Source organism: Falco rusticolus, chromosome 4, assembly GCF_015220075.1.
Source record: "Falco rusticolus isolate bFalRus1 chromosome 4, bFalRus1.pri, whole genome shotgun sequence".
Lineage (NCBI taxonomy): Eukaryota > Metazoa > Chordata > Aves > Falconiformes > Falconidae > Falco > Falco rusticolus.
The window spans coordinates 16,428,727-16,436,608 of record NC_051190.1 but is presented as its reverse complement, the minus strand read 5'-3'; the positions used below and the strand labels follow the sequence as shown (position 1 = coordinate 16,436,608).

The 7,882-nt window shown below is 44.6% G+C and overlaps 1 long non-coding RNA gene across 1 annotated transcript; it reads left to right on the top strand.

Annotated features, from left to right (window-relative positions):
* Positions 1 to 3,001: 3,001 nt before the first annotated feature.
* Positions 3,002 to 7,364, top strand: LOC119147201. The gene is made up of 2 exons (XR_005103967.1): positions 3,002 to 3,192; positions 7,149 to 7,364. It is a non-coding gene; the product is annotated as an uncharacterized LOC119147201 (long non-coding RNA).
* Positions 7,365 to 7,882: the final 518 nt, after the last annotated feature.

Sequence of the window (7,882 nt, the reverse complement as noted above, 5' to 3'; positions counted from 1 at the left end):
GGGAGTCAAGGAGATGCTGGGAGCTAATGAGCTGCTAATGAGGCTGATAAGGAACATGTGGAAATAAAGAGAGCAGTAAGCAGGAGAGAAGGTTGGAGACAGGGTGTGGAGGTCCACGAGGACATGAGTAGTGAATATAATGTGATGATAGAACTGGGTTAAGAAAAGGAGTTTGGATAAGAGATGAAGTTGGGATGAGAGCAGGAAATCTGAGGTTGCAGGTAAGAAGGGGAACACTTAGTTTCACAAGTTTGGTGAATTGACTTGTTGTCTGTGAGGATGTTGTTTTCTCCAGTGCCTGGTTGGAGCTCAGTGTTCCTGGTTCAGCTCTGAGCTCTGGTGAAAGGTCCCTGTCTCTCCCTAAACTTTGCAGAGACCATCTGCACCTCTGCCAGTGTATGGGGCAGGCACCTGTATGTACGCTGTCTGTGTGGCTGCAGATATGATGCTAAGTGTGAGAGACTGTCCCTGGTTTGGGGAAATTACTTGCTGCACAATGATACAATCCTTAGTGATGTGACAGGGTACAACTGGGTATTGAGACAGGCTTTGTGGTTTTTTGGTAGTTTATTTATATGTATAGATTTCCTGCCACCCTGGGTGGCTCTGCTCCTCTGCCAAGATCCTGGAAGACGAATTTTTATCTGTCAGATTTCTCTTCCTACATGATGGGAGGCAAGCCTGGGACTTCAGACAGGATGGTCCCATGACTAAGCTCTCATGCATTTGAATGCTGTCCTGATGAACTGGATTTAGTTTCCTCAGTCACCCAAATCAAACTCTTTTAAGATGAGTTCTTCTGTGGTTTTGGGCAAGGATTGAGGACTGGGTTTTGCAGATGTTGCATATTCCCGGTTGCAATAGATACAAGAGTTGAGTTTTGCATGCACAGCGTAAAGGCCTCTGGGAAACAAGTGTTGTGAATAGCTTGGACTCCCCAATGTCAATAGGACTTTTTTACTTTATTCTGATTATTTCTCACCCCTCCCTATTGTCACAACATGTGGTTTAGCTGCAGGAATACTTATGTTGCTTTTGGGTGACCCAATAACAAGAAGTACAGAAAACCCATGAGGTGATGAACAATTTTGTCATATATCTTATGTAAAAGGTAGCAAGTAAGGCATGGTGCAAGTAGAAAAACAAACACAAAATTATTAAAACGTATGCTCCACTTGAGAAAAATGAGGGGCAGAAAATTCTTAGTAAAATATTTGGGAATTTAGTTGCTCTTGCTGATCTCCAATTACTGTAAAGACGGTGTTCATGTAAGTCCTTGTGCTTATGCATAAGTTCCCATTTCAGCCACTTGTCCAATATTGGATCATATTTATTCTGACAGCAGGTGTGAGATTACACTGTGAATAAAACAATCACTTGCTGGCAGAATAACTTCTACTTGTCTTGAGAGGTGGTGATGTTACTGGGCCTTGTGTTAGAGGCTGAAGATGGCTGATCTGTTTCTACATCTCCGGACCCTGCTAGTAACCTGAATTGGTAACCTGAATGCTCATTTTTTAAATGTGTTTTCCACTAAAGCAGTTTAAAAGCATCTCTGTTGCTGTGAGTTCTTGCTTATTTGTCATAAAAGAGGGGGGGGGGGGCGGGGGAAGCACCAAACGGGAATTAACAAGAGGATTTTCTTTGTGACTTCAGTCCCTCATTAGGAGGTTTATGATCAGGCTTTGGGAAAGCTTTCCTTGAATTATTTTAAGGTTCTAATGATAAAAACCTTGGGGAGGTCATGCACATGGGGGATTTAATACCCATTCAGAACCATCTGGCATTAGATTACATGCAGGGAAGAACAAAATCTGGCAGTAATATTCATCTCCATTAACCCAGAATACAGGCTGATATGATTATAGCAGAGAAAATACTTTCACCCTTTCACCAGGAAAAGCTCTTAATAGACCTGGGCTAAATTGGGTTATAAAACCAAAGACGACTTGAAGCATGGACTTGCCTTGTCATTGAGTGCATTTGCTTTGGCTTTTAATATTAATTTCATATCTCTTTAACTTTGACAACTCATATGTTAAGTTACAAAATATTTCTAGGGTGAAAGATGGTGTTTGCAGCTCCTGACTTAGTAGTAAGACCGTGCTCACAGTGTAAGCATAAAGCTGGAGTAGACCCCATTCATGCTTTGCTTCTAGCTCTTCTCAAGAGCATCACTGAGATCCCAATTATATCCTCAGCAAAACTCCCACTGATGTCAGTCGTGACTAGATAACCTGCTCTCAAACCAAGACCCTGAACCAGCTACGTGAGCATGTGCTTGGCCTGAGGCACACTGAACGGTGAGGGTGTTGTGCAAGCCCAATTAAGAGAGTGAAGAATGTCAGGGAGGTGGTCACTTCTCATCCAGACTAATTGTCTTTCAGCCTAACTGCTTGGGCAGGCTCTCTTGAGCCTCCTGTGCTGCTCATTACTTCTTGCACCAATTTCACCTCTCCATTCCCCTCAGCAGAATGGCTTCTCCAGAGATGGTCTCTCTCTGCCCTCCAAGTTTTCTCTCCTCTCCCAGCTTGGCACAGTAAGTGCAGTTGGATAACACCTCTCCTTCAGCCAATGTTATGATTCTCTTGCTATATGGGAAGCGAATCCATATGGTAGACAAGAAAAGGCCATTTATCTCAAAGACTATTGAGATGTGACCATCTCACATTAAGGCTTCAGTTTAGCCAGCCTTTCTTGCATATGTTGCTGTCATGTCTTTCCACCAGAACAGAGATGGACTCCGAGTCAGCCAAAACAATCCTCTTAGCTTGTTATCTGGTTTGTACTTAGCATGGCCCTGTGTACCAAACATCCAAAGGAAGTAAGACAAAAAATATCTTATTATGTCTTTTCCTTTGTTCTGAGAAGCCACCTGTGCCAGCTTTCCCTTTGCCGACTGCTATCTGGCGGAGGGAATTGTTATCAGCCCGCGATAGGGCTATAGTTCAGTAAATGCGATGTGCATCAAGCTTGGTGAAGAAGTTTGTTCTGTGTTCAGTATTTAGATGCTTCTCCCAGAGTGGCTGAGAGAGGATGATATTCAATTAATAGCTGCTTTGAGGAAGGGAGCCCAGGGTCCTGGTAACGCCAGCTGGGCAGGTGGATGAGGGACAGCAAGCACAGCACGTGGCCCAGGACACTGCTTCAAGGTGTCCCAGTGCTTCCTCAGCTGAGGAAGACCTCAAGCAGGTAACTAGGTATTTAATGCTCCTTATCTGATTTTGCGTCCCTGAGTCCTTTCTGCAGTCCCCACCAACAAAACAAAATGACAGCTCATTTAATTCAGAGTAAAAGCCTCCATCTTTTGCACTTCTGGAAGATTAAGGAACAGGGAGACACGTGAGACATGGCTCTGGTGGATGTCCTGCAGTGTCTGCAGGTAAGTTTCTGCTTTCTTCTCTGGGGTTGTAACATATTCGCTGATGGATTTATGCTGCAGTTGGAAACCAGAACCCAGGACAGCCTGTTCTCTGGCTTCACGCTATAAACATAAATACACTCGCACAGCCGTTTGTATCTGGTTCTTTCTATCTGCACGAGCATTTTATTATCTCTCTGAAATGGTCCTGAAGGGGAGCAAGAGACTGGCAACAAAATGAAGTGCTCAAACAGGAGCAAGAACAAAAAGGAGCAAAGGGCAAGAGGCTGCTGTGAGACCATACAAGCAAGAGCAGGCAATTAATGACAGGTATCAAAGTGACTGTTGGAAACGGCATGTTTTCCTACGAGGGCTCATCTTTTGAGCAGGAGCTGCCATTGGCTCACATCGGAGTTGTTCTGATCTGAAGTGCATTCTTTACATGGAGGAAACTTTGTCCCATCTCCAGTTTTGAACTTTGCAGAATGAGTTGTGAAGTTAATGACAGGCCTTTGAATTAACTCGTGTTGTGGAGCAGCAAGCGAGTAAGGTGGGGGGTGGGGAATGCAATTATGGTGCAAACAAACCTCACCCATCTTAGTATTAGAAACTACCTGAGAAGAGTTTTCAGCAGTGTTAAATTCATCTTCCAAACAAATTATCCCAGGTCTCCTGTGTGAGAAACCAGGAACCAGAGGGTTTGCAAAACGTGGGAAACGCTGAGTAATTCCAGGCAGGCAGTACAGAGCTCTCAGCTGCTTTCTTAGAGTCCTCACAAAGCCCTCGTATTCAGGTCCCCTGGTTTTGTTGTTACTTTGCCCCGAATGTGCCAAGTGTCTTTTGACTCTGTGAGACCCCGTGTGCTGAACAGGACGAGGCAAATGGGGTGGCGGGCAAGTGGGGCAGCAAAACACAATTGAAAGGTGCTTGCCTGATAATATGATGCTTGCAATGACAAGAAAAAGCCCCAACTAACCCCTGCTATCTACTGATTCTGGGCTCAGCTGACAGTAAATGTCTCTCATACCCCGTTGGCCACAACCATCCCGAAGAAGCCAGGGTGCTTTGCCTGCGTAAGCAGAACTATTGCCATCTTTCAATCACCGCTGTTGGAGAAGTACTCAAACTCTCATATTCTGAATGATTCCAGCTGTTTTCCACTCCCTCAGAGATAGCATCAGAAAGTAGTCGCTTACACTGAGATTACTTTAATGATATCAAAGGGTGTGGAAGAAGGCTGCTAATTAGTAAACCCTCAAGGTACAAAGATATAAATAGCCCTGGAGCAGTGAGAAAAGATCCAAATCTGCAGTCTAACATTATCTTGGGATGAAAGCACTACGTGTAGACTGATTCCACTAGAGAAGAGTGATTGAACTTTCCTGTTGAGCTGAACATCAGGGCTTGTTTTGACTGATAAAGCTCCTTGTCAGATTGTGCAGCATATTATCAGTTTATTGAGCCACCTGCCAAGGCTGAGCCAGGAGCAGCAGTAGCAAGAACTTAGTCTGGGATGAGCAATCATTTTGGAGGGAAATTACTGCCTTGTGCTTTTACCTATTAAAATAACACCTATCCCAATTTCCTTTGCCAAAAGCTAAAATACTTTTGGGGTCCAGGCAAAAATTGTGGTAAGCAGCTGGAATTCATCAGTTGAGCATTTGCTAGAAAAATAAGTCCTTCCTACCCAATACAGTCATGGCAGAAAGGAAATGTCAGGGCTGGGAGAGATGGAAATTGCAGCATTGCCTGTTCTTGATCTCTTTGCGTACTCGGAAGCCACATCCCTCATCTCACAACCCTGATGACAGTTCATTCTCCATCTTCCAGCACAACTGGCAAACCAGTTAGCTGCTCTTAAGTGGCCATCCTGTATCTTGATGCAATTTACAGTATTCCTCCACACTTGATTTCTGCAGCGATTACTTACGGGGTTTTTTTTTAGTCCTACGCTGTGTCTCTTGAACACAACACAAACCAGCTGCTTGCAGTGGCTTTGACAGCACTATCGCCCTCTGATAAACTTAGAGAACTTAGTTTTAAGTGAAGGCTGTCTTTAAGGAAGAGGGGGGGAAAGACAAAAACTAACCCAAGCTTCCCTTCAAAATACCAGCCCAGCCACGAGTGTGGACTTGCACAGCTGTTCCCAGAGGCAGGGTCGGAGCAGCGCACGTAAGGAGAGCTTCTGCAGGACCACACAAGTTTACTGCTATTCTTAACTCCTAGCCTCGCAACTGGGAAACTCCTGCCAAGCTGTTTGAGACAGTGGCACCTGGGAAGTATTATATGAGTCTGTATTGCATCATGAGAACCCTATTTGCACTTAATTACACATCTCCCTCCCACCCCCAATATAACAAGCGAGACAGATGCTGCATCTACAAAGTGAGAAAGAAACGCAGATTTAAAGTGGGATCTGACAGCCGCAAGCCTACGAGCAGGCTGCAGACAAGACCCCAGCGATGAAGATCCTCGCAGTATTGTGCAGTCCAGCCCGGTGAACGTAGGTGCTGTCTCTAGCGGTGATTCCCACATATCATGCAGCTGGGATTTGAACAGGTCGTCTCACACTCCTGCCTCCTTGCACTGAAAAGTTGGTGGAGAGGTGTTGACCTCCCTTCTCTCCTTTGGTCCCTCTCTGTGAGCCCATCTCTCAGCCAGAAAGCCTGGATGTTATCTCCACAGACCTCCTGCCAGGTGCTTTGGATGGTGCTGGCTGTAACAGCCTTACCCAAAGCACGTTAGGATTCCTTGCGAGGATTACCCGGCCTATCTGTTTGGGGCAGCAGGTTAACAGGCACCAGCTGGGCTAACAGATCTCCCAACGCAGACTGCTCTGCCAGGGATGGGTGCTGGGGAGGCAGGACAGCCTCATACCCACTCTGCTGGCCCACCGGGTGTAACGGCAGCATCGCTGCACTGTGTTTAGCAGGAGCAGATCCCCTGCAAACAGACCCAGCTGGTAGGTGGGCGCAGATCCATCACCAGCTAACGCCTGTCTGAAGCCCAGTGTGTTTATTCCCCGGGATGGCTGGAAGACAAGGTATTTTTGTTTCACGGGGCAATCCCAGGGTGTACTTACGATAAATGTGCAGATCAGTCTTTTTAAAGCAATTCATCGGAAGTGGATCTCCAGGAGCATTTTGAACTTGGGCTCGCCACTCACAGACTTGCTGTTGTGTGTACTTCGGGGCTTTACCCTTTTATCCTCCCCTCATTCACACGTCAAATCTTTCGTCCCCTGCCATGTAATCCAAGACAGGAAATTTCTGTTCTGTTTACATTCAGGCCATGGTAGTGCAGTCACTAATCTGGCACAAGCCTGGGCTACTGTAAGGAGGTGATCCTCTTCCCGCTAACCTTTTCCCACCATCTCCCTCGCTCTGCCTCTACAGTTCATGGGTTTGGGCGTTAACTCTGTAGGTACTTTAAAGAAGTCCCAGATGGTATGATGGCGAAGTATGTTTATCAGATATGGTATAGCTGAGTGAATAAAGTGAATGGTCCGCTACATGTAGAAAATGGAAATTTAGCAAGGAATGTTTCAGCTTTCCTGGTTCAGCAGTTTTGCAGATAGTGATTATTGACTCGGCTGGGAAGTGGAGTTCTTCCATGTTTTGTGCAGACTATTCATCTGCATGGACCCCACTTGACGCAAAGTTTGAGTTACTGCAGATCACAAGCAGCCTCAGAACAGCTCCTCTGTATGATGGTTTTCAGTACAATAGGGAGGATCTTCTCCGGTTTCAGTTTAAAACTTGTCTCATTAAATCTGTCACTTCTTTAGGCACATTCTGGATTTAAAAACGGGAGAAGGAAAATATATGTGAGCAAAGTCACACTTTGACACTCTTCAAAATTTCCAGCATCTTTTCAGATGGTGGGTAAATTCATTCTACAGATGATTCATTAACACTTTTTCATATACTTTCATTTTAATATGTATTAAGGCTGCAAGCAAACATCAGGATGCTTATAAAACAAACAAACAAAAAAACCCAAACAAAAATACCCCCTCAACAAATAGTTTAGCTTTCCTGTTTACTTTGAAATGTGGTTTAGGAATATTCTTCTAAATACACCAAGGCTGGTTGGTGTCTTGCCTATTTGGCATATTCAGAAAACATACATGTCTAGCTCTGCAGCTGAAATGTGAGTCATTGTTGCAATTAAATGGTTTACATGCTGAGAAACACAGTGTCTTTATACAATACAACACACTATTTACAGTGCAATGCATATTGGATACTATCAGGTGAAAAAATATTTCTTTTACTATGCTTGTAATTGATTTCTTCTCTGTATAGTTGTAGTGAGTTATCCCCACACTTTCAGTTTTAAATGTGTTTCCGATTTTAATGAAGTGTCTGTTTTAATGAAGTGTCTGTTTTAATGACGTGTGAATCCCAGTCAGAAAAAGCTACTTTACACAGGGATGAGAAGAGGGTGGTTTTCCTCCCAAATCTTCAGGAGCTGTGCCCTGTGACAAAGTTCCCCTGTGAGGCAACAGCTCAGGTTTCC